Here is a 23,468-nt window from a genome sequence, read left to right as displayed (position 1 = left end):
ATCTGCATAACATTCAGCTTTGCCAACAACTGTGCAAGGAGACAGCTGCCTTAATAAAAAAAATTTAAAAAAAAAAAAAAAAATCACTAATTTAGTTCACTGTTGTTTTCCTGAGGTCAGTTCTAATTATTCTCCAGCATGGCAACTTTGAGGAAACTAACACATACTGAACAGTCTCCTACAAAGAAAAAACAGGATTAAATTTCAAGGAAGGCATCACATCCAATTTTGCAGCTTTCTGGTTCTCTCCAAGCCAACTCAAACCCTAGATATCAAAGCGCATTTGGTAGTTGGTTGGCACCATGGCCGCTGGGGAGAACCCAGGGCTCAGCAGGCTTCCCCTGATGGATGGTGGAACGCTACACGCCAGTACAGTCATCTCACCCACATCTCACCCACCCAAGAGGAAGCCCTTAGACACACCACCTAAGCGTGTGCAGGAATTTTTGGCATCTAGAATACAGCTGTATTCAAAAGTTGCAAGTGCATGCAAACATCTTCGTTCTGATAAAAATCTAATCCTGAGATTAAAACACAAGGTAAAAAACTAATCCTGCTTAGTAAAAATACTTGATGAAAGTGCACAGTGTTTTCCATTTCTTGCTTTTTGGAATAAACAGCAACAGTACAGCACGTGCCTCCAGACGAATAAAGCCAGACAAAAACTTTGATTTTTGTCACTCTCACAAATACTCTTAGAGCACTTCAGCTCTCGCATGGCTTTCTTCCCCCCTACAGCCAGTTACTGCTGGAAGGGAGCTGATAACGTCTCGTGTTTCTCAAAGCAAAGCAAGCCACCTAAGCTCTCACTAGTAGCTCGCCTGTGATCAAGGCAGTACTGAGGAAAATGATGTTCCTATTTAAAGCAGCAAGGTAGAAAATTTACCTCATGTATACTGGCCAGAGAAGATTTTGGTATACATACTAGTAACACCCAAGGAACAGTTTAGTCTAAGATTCAGTGAAGCCTGGCCAGAGATGACAGACACAATGCAACAGATGAATATGATTATTAATAAAGTTCAGCATAACCTATCCATTTGCAGAGGTTATTAACCACATGGCAGCTTACGACGATGCAAAACAACGCTGCCAGTTGGCCCAGTAACCTCCCACGCCGCACGCAAGGCTGTGCCCCGGCCCTGCCAGTCAGGCCCCCCCCCGAGCATCGCGCAAGGCAGCCTGGGCACAGCAGCCTTAACCAGGCTGCACCTCCTTATCTCCCACCAACAGAAACGTTGTTTGGGGGCCACCAGACATAACACAGCTCAAATCTCACTCGCGAAGTATTCCGTGGTTTCTCACGGAGAAAAAAAAATACTTAGGAGATTGATTTCCCCTTTGGTGTGCCCAGACTGTCACACAGATTAGTACCTTCAATGAAATGTTAAACACTTTCCAGTCCTGCTCAGTTTGTTCCAACCTGATTCTCTGAAAATCACATGGAGAGTTTTCAGCTGTAAGCATAATTTCTTGCACTGTATTATTTAATTACTGTAAAAGAGCTGGTCCCTGATAAAGCACTGCACTCCCTAATTCTCTTCACTCATATCTGACCTTCCAAGTGAAAAGATAAACAAAGGAATCATTCTCAGTGGTAATTTCCACGATGTTAACAGTTTTCCACAACTTGACGAAGAAAAACACTATTTTGCATAACTGCACAACAATATGCAGCCAGCGACAGCACTCAGTCATTACTGATTTATCCTCAGACTGATTTTACCCAGCAAATCATGTAACGATGAAAAAGTCTAAGACCTCTAATTGGCTGAGACTTTAATTAAGATGTGGTAGCTTACCTAACTAAAGATAATTTTTTGCTGTTAGATACAGTGTTTGTTTACCAGGAATCACAAAACTAAACAAAAAAGCATTAAACTTCTTTAATACTCCAAGTTTCACTTAACTGTGGGGAGCAAAGTAATTTAATTTCTCAGTGCCCGATAGTATTTCTTCAGGATATCCAATCTTAACTTTACACATAGCTCAAATTCTTTACTAATATTGGCAGAAATCAGGGGGGGTGGGGAGATCGAATTTTTCTTATTCATTTCTCATTCCCAAAGAGGAAGAGGTAGAGATAAATTGCATACCTGTTAGAACAACATGATTTAAAACTTTACAACAGAATGAAGCTCCTGTTGTACCATCTGGTTAATAAGCTGTCAGTTCATTTATTAAGAACTATAGAGATCTGATGGAATTTGGGGAAGTGGCTGACAGCCCATCATATTTCTAATTCTAAGGTACATCCTGTCTTTCACTAAAGTTTGAATAAAACAATTCCACATGCCAGGTTTGCAAGTGAGCTATACAAAGAACAAAGGCACCTGGGAGGAAGCTTGTGAAGATCTAAAGCTTTGCAGAGTATCTAGAGAAATATATCTATAACCAGACACTGAATCAGTCTCATTTCCCCCGCTACCCTCCCCAGTGCATCTTCTCCCATGCCTCCTCCATCCCATACTACATTCTTCAGCACAAGGAGGTTTTGAAACAGGTTTACAGAAGGCAATCACTGTTGGAGGGAGGGAGAAAGGGTAGGAGTTTTTCATCTCCAAGGCGAAACGGATGAAGCTGATCTTAATGGATAGCATTTGCAACTGTTCTCAGGCTGAGGAGGGGATTTGGACTAGCTGACGAACAAAAATAAGTCTCAGCTTAAGCCTAAGAAAAAGTGGTGGGGAGAGAGGGAAAGAAAAAACCTTAAGAGTCATGATTCTCATCTGTCCAAAGTACCTTCTGGAAAAAGGAGTTCTTGCCTTACAAGAGCTGAAAGTGACAAAAACGTAACTTTTAGTACCCTTATTGGATGTTTTCCCACATCCTCACCAGGACCTTCATTAAAATCCTACTTAAGATTGAGTCAGTGGCTGGCTGCAATGGTAAAGTGGCACCCCTGGGATGTTGCCCAATGTGATTAAAAATCACACAGAGCAGTGCCACAAATTGTAGCTTTTTCAACTTGGACATTCCTGTGGTTTTGTTGTCATTTTTAAGGAGACTGCAACAAATCTTTTGATTGAAAATATACCAACTGTTAGGAAATACCTTCTGTTAGGAAAGGTGTGCAGCACTAGCCTGTGGGACTGGCACTAACACAAGCAGCTCTTCTGCTTTGACAAAACAGCATCATTACCAACAACATGATAGTGGGATCAGGGGAACCAGTTCTATTTCTGAATGTTGCAAGTGCAACTGTAACTTTTTTTGGAATGCAAAAAAGCATAACACAGTCTTCCTTGTATTACAGTGATGCTGGGAAGACCACATTTGAATAATTTTCGGAGATATTTAAAAGATCCAAGTCCATTTGCTACTGAAATCTTTACAAGCCTCAGCTTTATTTTCAAGGTTGTGAATTGTCAGGAGAGAAATAGTTTCACCTCTTTTGGTAGGACAAACACGAAGTCACAAAAAGATCCAGTGCTTTCCCGAAAACCACACAAAAGAGTCTGATAGAGCCAAAACTGAACCTACATATCCTGGTCAGAATAGGCCAATCAATCACAAAAATACTTACTTCTAACTCTTGTCACAAACGAGAGTTTTGCCAAGATCCTTTGACTTAACACTTGGAGTTCCTAGAGCTGGCTTAATGGCTCCATGGCACGACTAGTCCTTTTTCAGTTATTTGATTGACATTATAGCTCTGAGTCAGGACTGCACTACCACATGTAATTAGGTTCACACTAAGTACTCCACAAAATAACATCAAGACTAAAGTTAAACACGTGTTCATGTGCTTTTCCAAACTCTAGTCTTAACAGTGACACGAGTAAATATTGTTATAGCTCAAAAATCTTAAAACCTTTACCAGCTCTTTCAATCACTACCATTTTAGGCACTTTTAAATGCATAAAATTTAGTTATTTTATATAAAACCAGAGCATACTGATTTCTTTGTTATCATAAAGATGTGAGCATGTTTCCCTTTTCATAACTGTAGGTAATACACAAGGGACCAGAACTTGCAGACATTTTATCACTGAGCATTATACAACAGCACTTTCCGAAATTGCAGTTTATTCTCTGTCTTAAAAGCAGAACAAATGCTAATAGAACAAAAGAGAAGATACACCTGCTCTCCTTGAGCAGTAATGTTTTGGGGTTTGGTTTGTTTTCAAACGCAAGCTCCACAGAAGAACAAGCTAATTTGCAGAAACATACTACCTCTCAATGCTTTGAGCTTAAAAATAAACAAGCAAACAAAAAGTGACTGTAAACCATGGTGTAACAGTTGGAACATTTCTTTTGGTAAGTAATTAGTAAAATTTTTCTTAAAAATTGCTCATCGATTACAAATTTTGCCAAAGCAAACAAGCTTGCCAAACGGCCTTTAAAACCCAGGAGAGGAAAAGCGTGGTAAGGGGTGACTTTCTTGGGAGCTCCCGTTTTCCTCCTGCCTGCTGGGATCTGCAGGACCCCTGCATGGAGAGCCCTTTCATGGCAAGGTCAGGCCACACAAAGCTGATGTTTCCAGAACGGTTAAAAAAAGTCCTACGGGAACCTAAACTGAATGGCTTTAGCTCTAAACTTCTGAACATGCTTTTTAGGAACTACTCAGAGGCACTGAACCTTCTTGAAAATTCCATACAGGCAGGTTTCTGCTTGTGTGCAGCTCCCTGTTGGATCAGGACCCAGGATTAATGATTTGTACAGGATTTCCCGATGAAATGAAGTTCCCTCAGAAAACATAGGTTGAATACGAAATATTTTAAAATACTAAGGCTCCCTGCCTTAGATACCAAAAGCTTCACAGGTCTAATAATTAGCAGTATCAAGACTTGCTCTTGAGTCAATGACCAAGATAAGCCAGGGTCTTGGTCAGGACTGCCCTTCCGCTGCAGCTCCTCAGAGCTCAAGCAGCAATGCAGGTACACTAATATTTTTGTTACAGAATGCTGTTGTAGACAAAGCTACGGAGAAACTGGAGGATGACAGCATTGTGCATTTAAGAGGCACCAGTTTCAAAGGAATTTTTTTCTAAAACTTTTTTGTTCATAGGAAATTTGAAAGACACTGGATTTCTAGTTCAGTTGCGATGGAAACTCAGACTGCCTGAAAAATCCTATTTCTCATACATTTCTCAATTACAAAATAAGGAATTTTCAAGGTTTTAAACTCACTGTGTGTTCTGTTATAAACACAGGACGACAACATGTATGGGAATAATCAAAACATACAGAATGTTTTAAACAGATTACCATCATCTTTTACGATGCTGAGGTGCTAATGGGGTTAAATGTTAAAAGAAATGCTTCTTCAAGTAAGAGAGCAGAATGCTGTTCAGAATCTTATGCTTAATATGTCTGCCATTCACATGGAAGCGTGTTGCCCAGTCTCCTTTTCTTAAATCACCTCCATAACTTCAGTGTTGCGGATTTATTGGGAATAGAAACGGGGAGGGGGGGAAGACAGAGTAGAAGAAACCAAAATCATTCTTCAGTTCTCAAAATGCTTTAAAATATGTTATGTTTTATATATCACAGTGAGTTTTCCTTTTTCAAAACCCAAAACACACATCTTTTTTCAGGCATCATTAATTGCCACTAGCACTATGCAAACCTCCAAACTCTTGGAGGTTTGGGCTGGCTTCCGGAAGTTGACATACTTACCAGCATCACTTTGGTCTAGAAATCCTGGGAGATTTTAAATTCTTCCTGATTCCCAAATGGTCACAAATATTTCAAGAATAGTCTTTTCTGTGGTATTTCTCTTTCCTCTTCCAAACAAACCCAGCAGTTCAGAGGCATGTGAAAAAATGCTGTAAAATGCCTCTTGTACCTACCTCAACCACCTAAAAAGGATACACAATAGTAACCCATGACAAGCATTATGAATGCTCTTTGCAAAAATTCACCTCCCATTACAGCCCAAATGGGAGCATCTAAATCTCCTCTTCCTGGAGTCGCAAAATCTTGTTGCACTTGCACCTCTTACAGCAAAGGTCAGAATCTAGCAGAGTCACCCGCTATGCTATCTCATTTACAGAAAGAGATATCTTTTTCCATATTTCCCCTCATAGGAGTTATTGGAACCAATAGTTGATTTGTACCTTTAACCTTCTGATAACCTTGCAACACTACCACTGCCCTGCAAGCAATTGGGCCTTGCTGTTCATTGATTTCAGCAAGATGCAGGTTTTGCACAAGGATGCATTATCTTCCCAAGACTGAAAAAGATTTATATAATGAAACTTTGATAAAAATCAGCTCCTGAGAGCAGTTACAGGATAAACCCAAAGGTCTGAAAAAACTCTTAAGTGAGGCAACAAGTACGTTTAAAATCATGTCCAATATAATACCAACTGAGACCAAAAAATTTCACTGTATCACGACTAATTTCAGCAGATGTATGTTCCTATGCTTGGCCTCAACTGTAGACCCCTTGTATTTGAGAAATTAGGGGATAACTTAAACTTTTTCTGACTTTGTAACAAAACAGCAATAATGCAAGAACTTTTTTTTCATGAAGAGAGGAAATTTCAACAAAAATAGGTTGCTTTAAAAAAGCCATAGAGGCTTTTGCTGCCAATGACTCCCAGTATTTTTTTTTCTAAACTGTCCACAAGTACTTCACGGCAGACTAATGATTTCAGCTTTTGCCGAAACGCGTTCCCACTGAAAACCATCACTGCACCATCATCCTTCTGCAGCAGTCTCAGCTCAAGGCTTAATGCATAAGGTATCATAGACAGACCACTACTACAAAGTCTATTCTGTCAGCAGCGTTGCTTTTTGGTTTACCTTCATATGTCAGCCTGTCATTCATAGCAGGTCAGCAGCTGCTTGGTGAGCAGCTCTGCCAACCCTGCTGCAGTAGTGCAAGCTTCCGAGAAAGGGACCAGACAGCTTGAGGTGAAACCAGCTCAGCCGTCCCAAGCCAAGCCATGCGTCCTCATGAATCACGGCCATTAGTTACGCTTGCACAACACAAACACCGCGCATTTGAACAGCGGCGTGCTTCGCTGGGGACCAGCTGCATGCTAACTTTTACAAAGGTGCTCATTAAAGCCTCCATTTCCTTTTGTCTTTTGGATCTCATAGTGCTCCTATGCCAGCCTGCTTTTGAAAATTACACTTACTGCCGCCCTGAAAGCTTTGGCTTTTGGAAGAATAAGGTGGGTCGTCCAAGCAACATTTGGGGCCTTTCCAAACAGCTGATCATAGCTGCAAGTCAGTGTAGTTGCAATATGGCATATCCCCACTAATACAGACAACCCACAACGGTTTTGTTGCACGACGGCAAACACGTTATTAAGCCTGCCTGTATTACAGCAACATTGTAAGCTAACAACCAACTTTTTCTTTAGAAATATACCCCACCACCACCTATGCTTACAACCTAAAGAGACAAGAAACAAAGGTAGTGTTATTACTCCTCTTTCAGACAGTGGGACTGAGCGACTTCCCTAAGGTCCCACAGCTATCGAAGCAGTATTTTGCCAGTGCCTTAAGCACAAAGCCCCCGTCCCCACCGCGACACCACAGGACACCCTACTTGCTGGCTTTGGCAACCTGACCAGTGGTCTCCGCTGTCAAAGAACTGCTGCACCAAGTGCTCTAATCTAGTGGTTCGGGGAAAGTGAAAATCCCAAGTTTGTTAGTAAGCCAATTAGCATCTTGCTAGCACCACCTTCATATTTAATTATATTTAGGAAGTAATTATCAGTAAAGACCTCAGTCAATACCCTCACTGCTATTAGCAAAGTCACGCCCAAGGAACAAACAGGGACAGCATAGGAGTATTATTCAAAGCAACTGGAACCACATGCACGTTACGTTGCATTCATGTCACGTATCTTCTCTTTCTACTGTCTTAATTTTTTACTGTTTAAATTACTGCATCACATGACATCTTTTAAAAGCTTCAACAAATTAAACAGCTTGACAGAAATATTATTGGAAAGGAGACTCTTGGCTCTATGCAGGAGCATAGATTAGACTGACATATTTATCCCTTCTGACATTATAAAACAATTAAAAAGTAATCTTTCTTATGTTATTTTGAATTAAAGTGTTATTTTGTAATTAAAGAGTCAAGTCCTAGAATTAAGTGACTATCACCTGGAAATCTTATTTCTCTCTCTTTTTAAAATTTGGTAGTGTGTTTGTAGCAAAAACCTTGAAAAACATAATTCCAGTGTCCTGAATGCCATAAAAGCAAAAACAGCAACAAAAAAAACCCCAACCCAAACCCAAAAATAGTCTTCTAAAAAAAAAAAAAAAAACAAACAAAACCCAAAAAACCCAAACAAAAAACCAAACCCCCAAAACCCCAGAAGTCCTTAAACAGCGTGGGGGGATCGAAATCTGCCCCTCCACATTTGTAAGCTTTTCCAGAGAAAAGCTGACAGAGTTGCAATCAGAAGCAAGTAAGGTTTTCCTTCCAATGACACGCAAATCCATGAAATTTCTAATATTAAACCCCGCAAAAGACAGAGCTGAATTCCCACAAATCAACCGCACTGCTAATCAAACTCAGCATAGGGAAAGAGCTCAGTCTGCAGCCAACGGCACTTGCAAAACCCTTGTGACACGCTGCGTTACACAACAAGCTCTCCTTCCACACGGACCAGCAGCTTCTCTGCGCAGCAGCGTCAGCAAGTGGCCTGGATGCAAGTCAGTGAACTGGAAAGGAGAGTCTCCCATGTGAAGTTCCTTTCCAGTATCAACACAAGCATGAAGGGTATCAGTTCAAAACAAGAGGTGAACTGGAACAAGAGTTTCATCACATGGAATAAGCCAGTTACTTCCCTGAAGCAGCATGAGCTTGCTTGTTAGCATGTACGTAGGTAACAGTTATCACATTGATCGGCTTCTGAATGACAAGCCTTCCCCTGAGGAAGCATATATTGTGACCGTAACTTAAATACACAATTTATACACCAATGCCACAGAAAAATCCTAGTTTAATCTAGGACAAAATATTGCAAATAATCACATGCTGGTTTTTGTATTTTAGAACGCATTTCCAAAACTTTTCAAGGGCTACACAGTCACTCACAACATTTATTTATCTGAATAAATAGCAAATTTCAAGGGGGGGGGGGGGCACGTTGCTGGCAAGAATCAGACTAGGAAGGCAACAGAGTGAAGGAACCTTTTTGCAGCTAAATTGGGCACCAGAGCAGGAGAGCAAGGTTAAAAAGAAATCCTTATCTCCATCGAAGGCTAGTGTTCCAGAAAAAAAACTTGCTAGCCTTATTTCTGTTATTTGTTTTACAATAATATCTATAAGACCCTTTGCCAGATACAAAAGCAAACCGCGACAAGCATTCTCCCAGCAGAGATTTATAATCTAATAACAGGATATGGCATAGGTGAAGAGACTTGTCCAAGGTCACATAGTAGATACACAGCACAAATAAGGATGTCAATACTTCCTGACACTCTCTCTAGTCCCCTGCCATCTAATTCACATTGCCTCCCTACACCTTTGATGACAAACAAGCAAAGAACCTGTTTAGGGCGGCAGGAGCTGGGGGATGATCCTACAGATGACTATGAGCCTATTTTGCTGATGAAATAAAAGGTTTCCATTTCTCTTTAAAGGGAATAGTTGCAGATACAGTCTTTATTTGCTATTATCACAAAATCAGGACAAATTATATTAACAGATTTAATTTTACATCATAAATTTAATTTCACAACAAACATAGGTAAAAATCCTTTTACTTAAAGATTGATATTTAAAAGTAGCAAAATATACACTGATCTTGCTTTTGTGATATTTGTTGCTGCTAATTTTCAACAGACACATTTTAAGGAGATCTAAAGCATGAAGAAACATAAGCTTAACTATCTTCCTTCCCTGCCTGCCTTTGTTTACCATGTAAATTGCCACCCACACACTTTCCCATATAGAGCACAGTGGGGTACTATTCACCAACACAGAGCTTCAGCAAATGCAGCTCCTGTCCCCAGCAGGAATAAGGTTATGCCTGGAGTTCACTCTAAGTCGCATAAATTTATCTGGGGGTAACAGGAAAAAGAGGTCTGATAAGAGCCACTGAGCTAATCCGACTTATGCCTAATGGACTTGAGCGTGGGGGAATGGAGGGAGACGCAGAACAGAAAATGCACAGAAAATAGATCATTTCAGGGAAAGTAATTTTAACCCTATGAATTTGTATTTTACTGGGGTTCCTTAATGACACATACAACCTACATGCTACGCTATGCATCCAAAAATGTGTTAAATCAAGAAACCGAAAAATAACTCAAAAGATCCAGAACTATATAGGTTTAAACTCCTGAAAGCAACAGGAATTGTTGGCAAATATTTGGGGGGGGTGGGGGGGGGGTGGGGGGGTGGTGGTGTCTTGTCTTCTAGAATATTATTTTCTTCCTTTCAAAAGCCTTAACAAATGCTACGCAACCTCAAAATCCATTTATAAAGTGTTGTCCTACCACTGTACAGACACTCAGTGAAGGCACACGATGTGGCTGACCTTCTCAGATAAGCATCAACATTCATATTTTTATGCACTCAACACCCATCTGTGAACTGTGCTTGCGAGCCGGGGGTTTATCATACAGGAAAGGAGCTGTGGGAGGGAGAGGGGGTAGGGAAACCTTCATACGCCTCAGTTTTCCTTTGGTTTCCTTTTCCTTTCCTTTGGTTAAAGTATTACCAACCTCAAGAGAATAAAAACTACAAGACCTCTACATTGCTGTATACCAGAGCCTGTGGAGGAAAAAACAAACACGCCCACCCCAGCCCCCTTCCCCAAGCTTTGCACAGGGAAAAATATTTTATTCCAAGACCTCAATGCCAGGTTACTGCAGGAGAAGACAGGCCCTAAAAAAACCACAAGGAAAAGCAGAGCGAAACAACCAAAACATTATAGCACCCCCATCTGTGATTTATCTCCTTTTAGAGGTCCACATGGGCACACATGCACAACCAAAACCTCTACTTTCCATCAGAAGACAAAAAAATGCATGCTGTACAAACACATACATGTGTGCACGTTTACTAAAGCTATGCTCTTATGTTTACAGAGCAAGAAAAAAATTACTGAATTAAACCATGCAAAAACTTAATCCAAAGTATATGTTTGAGGATTTTCAGGTATCACTTCTCCAGTTATCTCAGTAATAACTTTTGTAATTTTGAATTTCCATGATGGGGGTATCCCTTGCAGGTTTCAATTAGTAGCCTTTACTGTCTAAAAGTCTTTACTTTAATCTAATTTTTTTCCTCCAGTGAAATGTTTTGCCATTAAGCAAAATGGAGGATTAGGAATAATCACAATTAATGGAGCAAATGTCTGTATAATGAAATCATGCTTGTATCAGCAGGCAAAGCGAGAGACTCAGGATAGCCTTCTCCACTCTTGATTTTATACTGTGCAGCCTCAGATATTACAGGAAAACAATTTAGAGCGAAAGATTATCCTCTGGCTCCTGATCTAGCATTGTGTTTACAAAGGACAAACAGAAGTGATGATATCCCAAGTGACATGTTGGGCAAGCTTAGAACTTGTATTTTTTTCTGCCTCTTTCTTTCTCCCTCCCTTGAAAAGGTTTGGGGGACTACGGATTTTTAAGAGGTCTGACTACCATGGAGTTTTGTGGCTGAGGAATTAAGAAATTAAGTTTCCCATTGTCTAGATACCATATTCTTTCAGGGAGATTGCAGTGTGCTTTTAGGTCCCTTTTCTGAAACATCGTCTTCTAAGATCAATTTCCTCTCGGGTTTTTTTTCCAAATGTTTTATTCTAAGCACCAGAATGGATCTACAGGCTAGACTATAGGTTTACTGCATAGCCAAGATTCATAGACAGGACACAATGGTAAGAGCCACCTTCTAACTTCGATGTAAACAGTTACATGGGAGATACGCAGTGAGACTGCAGCTGCTTGAAAATTTCAAGAGTATTCCCTCAAAACCACTCCTTCAGCTATTCCCAGGTTAGCTTTGCCCCCAAAGTGGTATCCCCTGCATACAATGTCTAAGCAGGAAGCCGCAGAGAATGATCAAATCCCCGCAGGGGAAGAAATGAGGAAAGATTGGTTCTCATTCAGAATTTAATGCTGCTGTTCTCACTAAAAATCAGTCCTTGCAGACTGGATGGAAAACAGCCTGTGCTGTAAGTATCAGTATCTACTAAGGGTCTTGTTTGTAGTGCCAAGATAACCATCTCTGTAGGGAAGAAGCTGTGCTCGGGAGTTTGACTGGTCTAATGTTACAATAAAAGATACTAATTTTGAAGGGAAGGAAAAGTCAAGAAAAAGCTAATTCAGTAATCTTCAAAAAAATTCAGTGCATAGCTCAGAAAACACTGGCATATGGTAGATGCCTTTACCACAATAGAAAGGCAAATGAAAATACATATTGGAAAAGGAAGCTTGCTTTCTTAGCAACTTCACTGCAAGTCCTAGAGGCCTTTGTTGCCACCTAGTCAGAAGTTAGCAAGCTTCAATCTGGTTTGCTACCACTGAAGTTTTAAAACACAGTTTAACAGTCTTTCTTTAAGGTCTAAATCTCAAATTGTTTTCGATAGTCAATTCTGATACTTTGAAAAACTAGTAATATGCAATATTGTAAAGTTTGGCTAAAGTAGTATTTCCAAGAATTCTGCTGGTTTACTTGAGAACAGCCTCTGTTGTTGAATTTCTATCCCCTCCCTACGAGCGAGTGGGTAGCGTACTCAAAACACTGCATTCAAACTACACAAAGTGTGTGTGCTTCGCTGACTTCTCTGCCCAATTAAGTGAGACCCACTGAACACCACTGTTATATAAAATATTTGAGCATACCATGTTTATTTAAAAAAAAAAAAATAATGAGGAAGGACTTCAGGGCAAAACACTCCTCTTCCTTTCTCTTACCTCCCAAGTGCCTGAATAATGGGTCACTATATACTTTCTTCTTACTATATTTGCCCTGGAGCTGGAAGGCATGGTGTACCCTCGAGGCTGTATTTTTCACATGCTAAAAAATTCCAACAAATTTAAGATAATGTGCACACACCATCCATGCAGTATGCTTTGTTGATTCTTTAAACTATTTTATTTTTCTTTGGAGTCCCAAAGACACATCTAGATTTAGTTTAGTTCTGCCAGCATGTCAGTACAATGCATTTATTGAAAGTAGTATGTCATGTGAGATTAGGGTATGCTTATGCTTTCACATAAGATTGCTGACATTAGTATCACATAAGATGGACAGAAATGGTGATTCTGGGGATGGGTACTAGGCTACACTGTGCCTTTACCGGTAGAGTTAGCTTGTTCCACAAAGGTAAGGTCTGGATCTGCTCTCTCCCAAATCCAGACAAATTTGCATCTGAAGCTTTGGTTTGGACCCAGCATATTCTAATTACTAGCAAAAAAGTACAACTTGCATGCTAGTATACTTGCGGATGTTCAGCAGAAAAGTTAAAGTGTGGACACATGGTCAAAATGCGATCTGTGATTGCTCCACATTTGGATTTACTCTGTAGCACATGCTGGAGGGCAGCAGTCTGCAACTGACACCACTGCTAATGTCCCTCGCGCACAACCCAAGCAGGCATGCCAACGTGGCAGCTGGCGTCTCCAAGTCCCTTGCCCCCAGTGAAACCAACTGAGGAAAGCAGATAGCCAGCTGCCACGAGTTCTTCCACCAGCAAGGCAGCCTGGACACAGACCATCTCATGGTCCCCATAAGGACTTGGCATACAAAAGTTTCTGTGCTAGCCTTCATGCACTACAGTTCCCATGCAACATCCACGACAAAGGACTCCAGACCGTTTAAAGAAAAACAAAGATGGCAACAGGGTCTCTAGGGACATCAGCTGCAAAATTGACTTGTGGTAAAATTACTTCTCTCAGCTATACACACAACAATCTTTCTTTGGCCAACAGTGTGCGCCACAACCACATGAATTATTTTTATGGATGAATAGTGTTTTATAGTTCAAGTCTTCTGAACTACCCACTGAGTCAAACTATTCAGTGCGGACAAGCTCTTTCACAAATTCCAGCCATGTTTTGGCTGGTGGTTCTTGAATGGTCCAACAAAAAGATTCGTCATTCATAAATACACACTGAAGAGGTTACAAATCCATTTCTAATGGCAGTTTGGGGATTGCTTACTTTTTCTATGTGCTATTTCCTTACTCAACGTGTATGACTGGACACAAAACAAGCAGTACTTGCTACTCTAACTTCACAGACAGCAGAGAAAGAACAGTAACTACGCTGCCTGTTCGCCTTCATCCTCCCTTCTCTCTCCCTCAAAAAAAGCCTCAAAACCAAAAATATGTTTCAATATACATTTTCAGGAAAACTACTCACGCCAGAATCTGTGGAACTCCCTCATTCACTGACACTGTAACAAAGAAGCCCTGCTTATCCATGTACTTCAGAAAGTATTATGACCCTAAGCATAATTTTATAATTTAGTAGAATGTTTTTGTGTTACTCAACGGCTTTTATCTAGAGCGTATTCTCAAGCATACATACACAACATTGTATTGTTAATTACTGCGTCAGTGTGAAAGTCTGTCAGGATTCTTACCTTTTATTTTTAGCCACTTCCAAGTACTTTTTGTCCGAGCCTGAACCGGGGAGCAGGGAGCATAAATTTCTATTAATCAATCAATGATGGCAGTGGTGGTGCACTCTAGTTTTTCATTCTGTCTGCAAAGCAAAATTAAAAGCTATATTTTGCAAATTTACGCATTATAGATTGTAGCGGCAGCTGGTGGACTGCTGCTGAGACAGACCGTCTTTTCCCTTCCAGTCCCCTGTGACCGAGATGGAAGAATTACAGGACAGCACTAGCAGCTGCTGCTGCTGCCCCAGAAGCAGCAAGCCAAGGTCTCTGGAAAAATAATTGGGGAGGCGGGGGAAGGGAAGAAGGGGGACAAAGAAGTTGGGGAGGGGAAGGCATTGCCAAGGCTGGCTGCACAAACAACACACTGCACCTTGCCCTCAAAAGAAACAATTGAGCTGGTTTGGGTTTCCTTCAGTAGACACAAGACTCTTAAACCATTATGAGACTTTGAAACACTAACAATTTTTGATAAGGACTTTTAGAGATTAAACAAAAAGTAAGCAAAGGCAATATTCCTTCCAGTCTGGTGATTGCAGCAGTTTGCTCTTGAATCCTCTAAAAATAAAGCATAGCATAATGAGAACACCCTTCCTTGCAGCTTTTGAAAAGCTTTAAGGCAGAGTCATTCTAAGGAGCACTCTACGATAGCGCAGGCACAGTCTACAAGTCAATTCATGCCCTGTCTGTCTCCTGTAAAATGGGGATAACCAAGCCCCTTCTCACACACATGCAGTCACGAAGATAAATAATTAATGACTCCAAGACATCATCTGCAAACACTAAAGATCACTCATTTTCTTAGATAGATACAAAAAGTGGAACTAGCAGGAATTATGCCAGTTTGTTAAAAAACTACTCAGTGCAAAAATCAGCTCACTTGCGTATTTGGTCACCTAGGCAGTGGCTCAATGCAGGCAAGCAATGCCCATTTATGCTACTCACCACACTAAATATAAAGAGCATCTCGACAGGGCTGAAAAACACAAATACACTGACTGACCAAACAACATCTACGCACATCTCAAAACTTGAACGTCACTCCAAAGCTTTCTCATGTTTCCCAGTGGATGTCCCAGGTTCAGCAGCCCAGTGCCCACAGCTGACCTCTGGGGCTCTAGTGCCCCACCGAATGGGACAGCAACAGGCCTCCCTCCGCAAGCATTCCTGTGAACGAAGAGCACGCTTTACAACAGTGACTTCTAGTTTAACAGAAGTAATTTATGAATGGTCATTTTCAAGACATACAATCTATTACACACAAACAATAAATGGGTCATGTGTGTCTTGCTGTTCCTTCTACTACAGACTTAAATGGAAGATACCAGTTGGTCCAGTGGACACTGCTTCACTTCCACAGTGGTGGCAAAGACTTCCAGATTAGCCACAAAAAAAAGATTAATTGAAGAAAACATTCAGCTATTCTGAAAGAAAAAAACATCGCCACCACCACAGATGTAACCTTCTATGCCCTGTACACAAAGATTTAAAAGACAGACATACATTCATAGTTTCATTCCTGTATGGGAGAATATGCTTCAGTTTAAATATATATATACATCTTTTAATTGCAGGACCTGTTTTCATCCAGTGTGTTTGCTCATTTAAAAAAAAAAAAAAAAAAGAAAGAAAACACCAAATAGTCTTTGAATTAATCTCATACACATAAACCAAGAAATGCTTAAGGTCAGAAGAAAGTACTGCTGGCTGAAACAGTTTTCATTGGTTTTGTTTTGTGTCAGAATCCTTTTCAAGATAAGCCCAGAACTCTGTACACAAAACCAGCACCATTATAAGCAGACACAGCCTTCTCTCAGTGTTCGAATTTCACATCCATTTTGGGCAGCTAAGCCAGTGATTGCTATCTGAAGAAACAGCTTTTGATATATCATCAATTTCCTGAAGAACATATCAGTTTATTGAGCGGGGGTTTTCAGACTCTTGTATCTCATTCGATAGCATTATGCCTCACTTTTTTTTAATTTTTTTGGAAACTATAGGTAAAATATTGAGACGCCTGCAGAACACACTTACTTCCTCAAAATCTAACTGCAGGTATCTGCTGCTAAGATTATCAGGGACTCAACCTGTAAAAACTTTTTTTAAAAAAATTAAATAAACCCTTCCTCCTTGGCATATTAGATCCTACCCTGTTTCTAAATCCAGAGAGTATCTAGTCAAAACACTTGTACACGTGTCTGAGATTAAGCCCGCCATCGCTTTTATTTTTAATGCATATAGGAAAGGACTTTCAGCAACACGAAACCATTTCTGCTGCTACAAAGCTTCACAACTTACCACCCAATCCCCACTCTTCAGGCCACACTACCTACAAGGGTACCTTATCTCACAGCAAAGGTATTGGCCTTGTGATGCTCACTATGCAATTTCCCTCAGACTTCATTCTGTGGTAATCTTTGAAATTACCACGTCCAAGTTCACTAAAAACCATACCTAGCTAACACAAAAATCAGTTGCGTACCTCAGTCTAGGTCCTGGTGCATGAGAAACCACCTCACTGAAAACATGACCAGAGTTACGGAATCACAGAATGTTTGAGGTTTGTGCCCCCTGCCTCTTGTCCTGTCACCGGGCACCACTGAACAGAGCCTGCCTTCATCTTTGCACTGTCCCTTCAGATATCTGTATACATCTATGAGATCCTCCTGAGCCTTCTCTTCTCCAGGCCGAACAGCTCCAGCTCTCTCAGCCTTTCCTCATATGTGAGCTGCTCCAGTCCCTTAATCATCTTTGTGGCCCTTTGTTGGACTTTCTCCAGCACATCCATCCTCGTACTGAGGAGCCCAGCACTGGAGACAGCGCTCCCGAGCGTGGCCTCACCAGTGCTGAGCGGAGGAGAAGGATCACCTCCCGCGACCTGCTGACAATGCGCTGCCTGATGCAGCCCAGGATACCGTTAGCCTTCTTTGCAGCAAGGGCACATTGCAGGCTCATGTTTAACTTGGTGTCCGGCAGGACCCCCAAGTCCTCTTCTGCCAAGCTGCTTTCCGGCTGGCTGGCCCCCAGCAAATACTGGTGCCTGGGGCTGCTCCTCTCCCCAGCTGAGAGACTTTGCTTTTCCCTTTGCTGAACTTCATCAGGTTCCTGTCAGCTCATTTCTCCAGCCTGTCTAGGTCCTTTTCTGGATGGCAGCACGACCCTCTGGTGTTATCAGCCACTCCTCCCCATTTTGTGTCATCTGTAAGCTTGCTGAGGGTACACTCTGCTCCATCATCCACATCGCTAATGGAGATGCTGACCAGTATTGGAGCCAGTATTGAACCCAGGGGTACACTGCTAGTTACTGGTCACCAACTAGACTTGGTGCCACCACACTAGCACTCTTTCTGGCAGACAGACCTGAGGGAGCCAAAAATAATGGCATAGAAATCAAATTACTCTTTTACTCCCACTAGGGGCTTTGCAGATCGGAGTTGAACAGTGTAATAGTAAGGCACAGGTAGAAATACATGTTTTCTAGCTGGTCATGTTCTACAACAACAACAACAACAACCAAAAAAAAAAAAAAAAAAAAAAAAAAAAAATCCTTACATAACATCTAGTCCCAAGAGCTGTCATACTGACATTTACCTCTAGGATATGCATTTCTTATAAGTTACCCAGGCTCTCACTCAGCCGTTATTCCTAGGGCAAGAAAATTGGTAAGGTTCAGAGAAACAGTGTAAATATTTGCAGCAATATTGATATTGCCATAGTTCCTTCCTAAAGTTTTAGTCAAAACAACTTTTTCTATTAGAAAAACTTGTTTTGACTTCAGTTTTCTGTGCAGTTTGACTTGACATCTCTTGTATCCATACATTACAAAAAAAAGTTCAGTCATGACTTCAAGGTGATACAGTGGTGATAAGGATTAGAGCGTACATTCAGCATTCATGCCAATTTATAGCTTTGTAAGTGAGGACACAGTTGAGGACAAGTACAAGGGTTAAATTACACAAAAGCCTTTACTGTCCTCCTAAAAGTCTTAACCAGTTAAGGAATGGGACAGGTTTTTTCCTCCATAATTCATAAGGAAGGATTTATAGAATGGCTTGGCTTACTGCCACAAGACAACCAAGGCACGTGGCCTCAGAAGTCCTAGCATCACGCACATGGAAAAAGAGGATCAACGGAGACTAGTAAATAGGGTATAATGACAACCTGCACCCGGAGCAGCCTATTTCAGGTATTGATTTCATGTAGCTTTATATTGAAAATATAAGCTAAGGCAGGCCTCTTCATAAGCAGCAGTTCTCTCAATGACATCTCAGACACTCAAACATTATCTGAAGTTACTCATCTCAGTGACTATACTATCTCCCTCTCCTCCCTCCTTTTTGACCCAAAGCTATTTTTTGAAGTCTACCTTCTTTCAGTCTCTCCAGTAAGAACAATGCCTTTGATTCTTCTAGGGGTTTGGGACCATGATGGAGAGGTAGGCACCATCCACTGTTCTTTGCATATGAGCGCTTTTTGCTCTCCCTCATTATCTCTTTTTCACTCATGGTTTTTTACCCACGATTCACTTGCTTCATTTATTTAACAGATCGCTATACCCGTATGTTTCTTCCCCTCTTGGCTGGGAGGCCACCGTTTCACAACACAGAAACTTAGGAGAACCATCTAATTCATGAAAATTAATTCAGCAGATGTTTTTCCTTTGCACTAAGTTAGCTCAGTGTAAGTGGTTTTACACCTACTAAATATAAACACACACGGAGGTATTTAAGGTATTCTGTCATTCACTCCGTTTTTGAAGATTGACAAGTCCAAAGTTCAAGAAAATGAAAAGTTTGCTTTGAAGACAGTGTGGCCTTACCACACGTACAATTTCATAAGACACTTGAAATCACAGACTGTGCCTGTACTTCACGTTTCATAAACATACGTACAGTTTCTACACTTGGGCAATTATTTCACATTTCATGCAAAGGGCATTAAAAATATGACACCTGGGCTCACACATTTAGCCTGAAGCTTCAGGTTGATAATATGCTTTGTGCGTGTATGCACATTGCCAAAAAAAAAAAAAAAAAAAAAAAATCAACTGCAGGCTTGCAAAAGTAAGAAAGCAGACATACTGCAAAGAACAGCATCTCCATCAGAGAATATTACAATTCTGGTAGCTTGCATAGTACATTCATGTTACAAGTAGTAAATTGGTTTTGCTTGTATTTATCCCCAGGAAATAAATTTACCAGCTACAGAAGACAAAGGCAAAACCTTCCCACAAATGCTGCATGTTGTCACAGGTATATTCTTGACCAATATCAAAACTGAATCCAATCCACTAAACTCTTTGCAGAAGTCCCACTACCTTTATGCAACGAAACGAGCAAATTTGGTCAATTCCCCGGTTGTGTGAATGAACCCATAATGTTATCAGCTTAAGAACCAGAGTAGTTACTGGTTACTTAGAATCTTTAATAAGGCATAATTTGAGACTAATATCTACAATCCTGCACCACACTGTGGAGGAAGGGAATAAACATTGAAAGGAAACTCCACAACAGACCCTATTTCTAAAATACCTTTAATTCATCATTAAGGTTCATTCTGAGCAACGAATTTTCATTCTACAAAGAAGTGGAAAGTGAACTTGCTATCAGTTCAACTTCAGCTAAACACTGCTAATACTTAAAGCCCTTTGACAATGGCTATTAAAAGAAAAGTTCTGTTTATGCCAGACCTATTATTGAGGTTCCCTACTGAGGAACATAATAATTTGCTGGATGATTACTTTATTGTGTAATTATTCAGAGCTTATTATATACACATCATCTCATAAGATAATGTGGATTGTCCTACAACCTTCCTATCTCCCTGACCAGTCCTTATAAGAAGCTAGAGGCACAAGTTGGTTTGACAAATTTCTGGACCAAAACCATAGCTGGCAATGGTTCAAACTGATTGCATCCAAAAAGTCACAATGGATGCAATGGCCAAGGACAGTGAAGCCTGTACTCCGGATGTTTGCCTTCAATGAGCTGGGAGGAAAACAGGCTTTAGCTGTGTACCACCAGTGAGAGCAGCACAATTATTTCAGTTGAGAAAGGCAGATGCTGAATTATCTAAACCTTCGTGCAAAAAAGCGTTGCAGCCTCAGCAAATACATTGAAAAGGCAGTACAAGCGGCACAGTAACGTTAAGTGCCAGGCGACTATTTCTAGTGTGTATAGACTACAGTAAATACCTGGTGTACAATATGCATTTGATAAACAACAAAGATCTCTCCCATCCTGAACTTCATGGTATTGCTCACCGCTGTGCCATGATAACAAGCACATGTCCCTTATTTAGGAAAAGGAGTCCCAGAAGATTTCCAATGTTACTTCATTTAACGATATAGCTGGAATAAAGCTCTCTCCACAAGCTCATAGCCTTATGGGTTCATACATACTTCCTCAAGAGCAAAACTATTACTTGTTGTGCCACATTAGAAGGAAAAATGTGAATTAAATTTATTTTTATCTACAAGCTTCTGGAGAGCAAGTATACAGATGTACATTTCTTGTACTGGCATATGTAATCAATATTTTACATTTTCTATTTTTACTTTAAAATGACAGTTCATAGGAGTAATTACTAACTGCACAGATCAGTAGAGACCCACTCTGGAGAGTTCTTTGTCTACAGACATTTTTCAGGAAAGCCCACTGCCTTTAACTTGAAAGGACACCCAACAGAAATGGTGGGGCAGAACTGGCTTCCTGCTGTACGTTTTAAAACAAAAGCTAGTGACAACCAAAGCAACATCCAGTCCTCAAAATCTAAACTGAAACTTTATCCTCTGTGAAAGTAGGCGATATCTCTAAAAGCCACAAAAAAATTAACATAAAAGTTTAGTCTTTTCTCATGTAAAAAAAAAAAGTAGAAGACCGAAGAATACCCTATGCCTCTGCTGTTCTTGATGTAACTTAAAATACAGTCTGAATAATACTTTTAAGTATTGTTATATACCTGAGTGCAGTAGGAACAGAAGACATGCCATACTGGGTTAATCCAGTCATCCATCTAGCTCAGTATTCCCTCTCCAAGGATGACAGCTGAAGATACTATACAGGCAGGTTACGTGAGCCCAGCCATTATTTGTAGTTCATTGCCTTTACTCCCCAGTATCCACAGTTAGATGTTAGTGGGAACATATGCTCCCTTTGCTGTCTGTTCATGGACCTGTTGTCCATAGCTGTGTTTAACCTCCTGATCTGTCTCCACAACCTCCTACGGCAGCAGGTCTGCGAAGTAAGGCAGTTCTCCCATTCACATAGCCAGTGCTTCTCTACAAATATGAGTCCTGCACCACTCCCTAATAAGAAGTTAGGGCTATTTTTGGAAAGAAGACATGTAAAAATTATTTCCAGTACCCTCAGCACTCCTTTGGAGCACTGCTCCACAGCAGCCAAACTCACCTCTTGCCCCTGAGACTCTTCATCACATGGAGTGCAGCAAGAAGAAAACAGGAATTACCACATGGGAACCTGGCCCATATTCTACGCTAGAGGAAAACAAACTCTTCAGTTAAGCAAACTGTTGTTTTTTACCTCAACCACTTTGAGCACTGAAAGGGCACAGCCATGTGTCCTTTTCACGTGATGGCCGCTCTGTTGGTTGAAAAGTTTATCAACACCTGACCAACCAGCCTGTCACCATTGCCATTCTCACCATCCAAAGTTAGACATCACTTCATCTCCACTTGCCTTGACTGATCCTTTTTTATTATTATTATTGTTTTTATTTTTTCCAAGGGTTCACATCACCCCAAAAGCTGTAGTTAAAACTCAGTGAAGGAAAAGAGAAGGGAAGACTCATGTGGTGAGATTTACTGTCTATCAGCCAGCTAGGCTACTTCTGTGATGCTTATCTGTTTCTTGCAGAAAGACTGATCCAAAGCTACTATTTACATGTTTAAACTAACCCAGCTCAGTTTGTCTCTAATGGTGCACGGAATAATCATGTGAACTATCTAGCTAGCAGATCTGAATGGCAGTAACTTCTGCCAAAGGTAGCAATAAGCTGCTGAGAACACATGCTTTTTACAGCCTAATATCTATCTCTAAATTCAACCAGAGCTGTCTGAATGATGAGTACATTTGAAAAGAGGTATCAAAATTGTTATGATGGGCCACACACATGAATTTAGAAGGAATTTCTAAGACACAAAGGGGAGAGAAGTGTCCACCTCCCTTGGTACATTCAATCGCAAGAGTGCCCCTGCCTCTTCAGAAGGTTAGCATTAGGGGTCTGCTCTGGAAAACGCTAATCTTGGGCCTCAGCATTTTCCATCAATCTGGACACCTGCTGACACCTGCCACAAAGCCAAATACTTGGGTTTATGCTTATCTATCAATTGCTCTTATTCATACAGACACCACCACCCCCACCACCCCCACCACCCCCCCCCAGCCCTCAGTACACTGTTTTCTCCACTTACAACATCAGCCCTTTGAGCCATTTATATCTATTTCTCCTCTTCGGTTATGCTCTCAGCATTTGTTGACAGTGCAAGCGGTGCACAGGTGATATAGTGGGCTGAGACAGAGAAGGAACACTGGTGAGTTAGGTGTAATTGTTTTTTTTAAACCCTTAATCTACATATTTGGAGAGGCAAAGAAACAGAGATTATACGATTCACCCTTGACACTCTGCCAGATAACTTCAATCCTGTAAAATGCCCCCTAATGACCTGAATATAATACCATGGTGTTACAGTGTCATTTAAATACTGCAGGGTTCTTCCACTGGCAGTGCAGTCTGCAGACTTAATATGTAATGTACAGGATTATACTGCCACTAAAATATTACTTAGTGCTGCTGAAATTTCAAATTAATTCTGGGAGCTAAATCATTATTCAGCTCTGCTTTTGCAGAGATACATTCCCCTGGTTGTTTTACTAACAGCAATTTTAGAACTAAAA

At 40.7% G+C, this 23,468-nt stretch overlaps 1 protein-coding gene across 10 annotated transcripts in view; it reads right to left on the bottom strand.

Annotated features, from left to right (window-relative positions):
• The window catches only part of ZMIZ1 (zinc finger MIZ-type containing 1), a 363,277-nt gene that overhangs the window by 206,037 nt on the left and 133,772 nt on the right, over positions 1 to 23,468 (bottom strand). Inside the window, exons 4-5 of one of the 10 annotated variants that reach the window (XM_030030045.2) lie at positions 15,575 to 15,720; positions 14,518 to 14,639 (exon numbers count right to left, since the gene is read on the bottom strand). The exons of 8 other annotated variants lie outside the window; for them this stretch is intronic. The gene's annotated coding sequence lies outside the window, so the exon portion shown is untranslated. The remainder of the gene's footprint in view (positions 1 to 14,517; positions 14,640 to 15,574; positions 15,721 to 23,468) is intronic. One more of the 10 variants, XM_030030046.2, reaches the window with a different exon arrangement.

This window comes from Aquila chrysaetos, chromosome 11, assembly GCF_900496995.4.
Source record: "Aquila chrysaetos chrysaetos chromosome 11, bAquChr1.4, whole genome shotgun sequence".
Taxonomy (NCBI): domain Eukaryota; kingdom Metazoa; phylum Chordata; class Aves; order Accipitriformes; family Accipitridae; genus Aquila; species Aquila chrysaetos.
The sequence above is the reverse complement of the archived record's forward strand: the minus strand, read 5'-3'. Positions and strand labels throughout refer to the sequence as shown.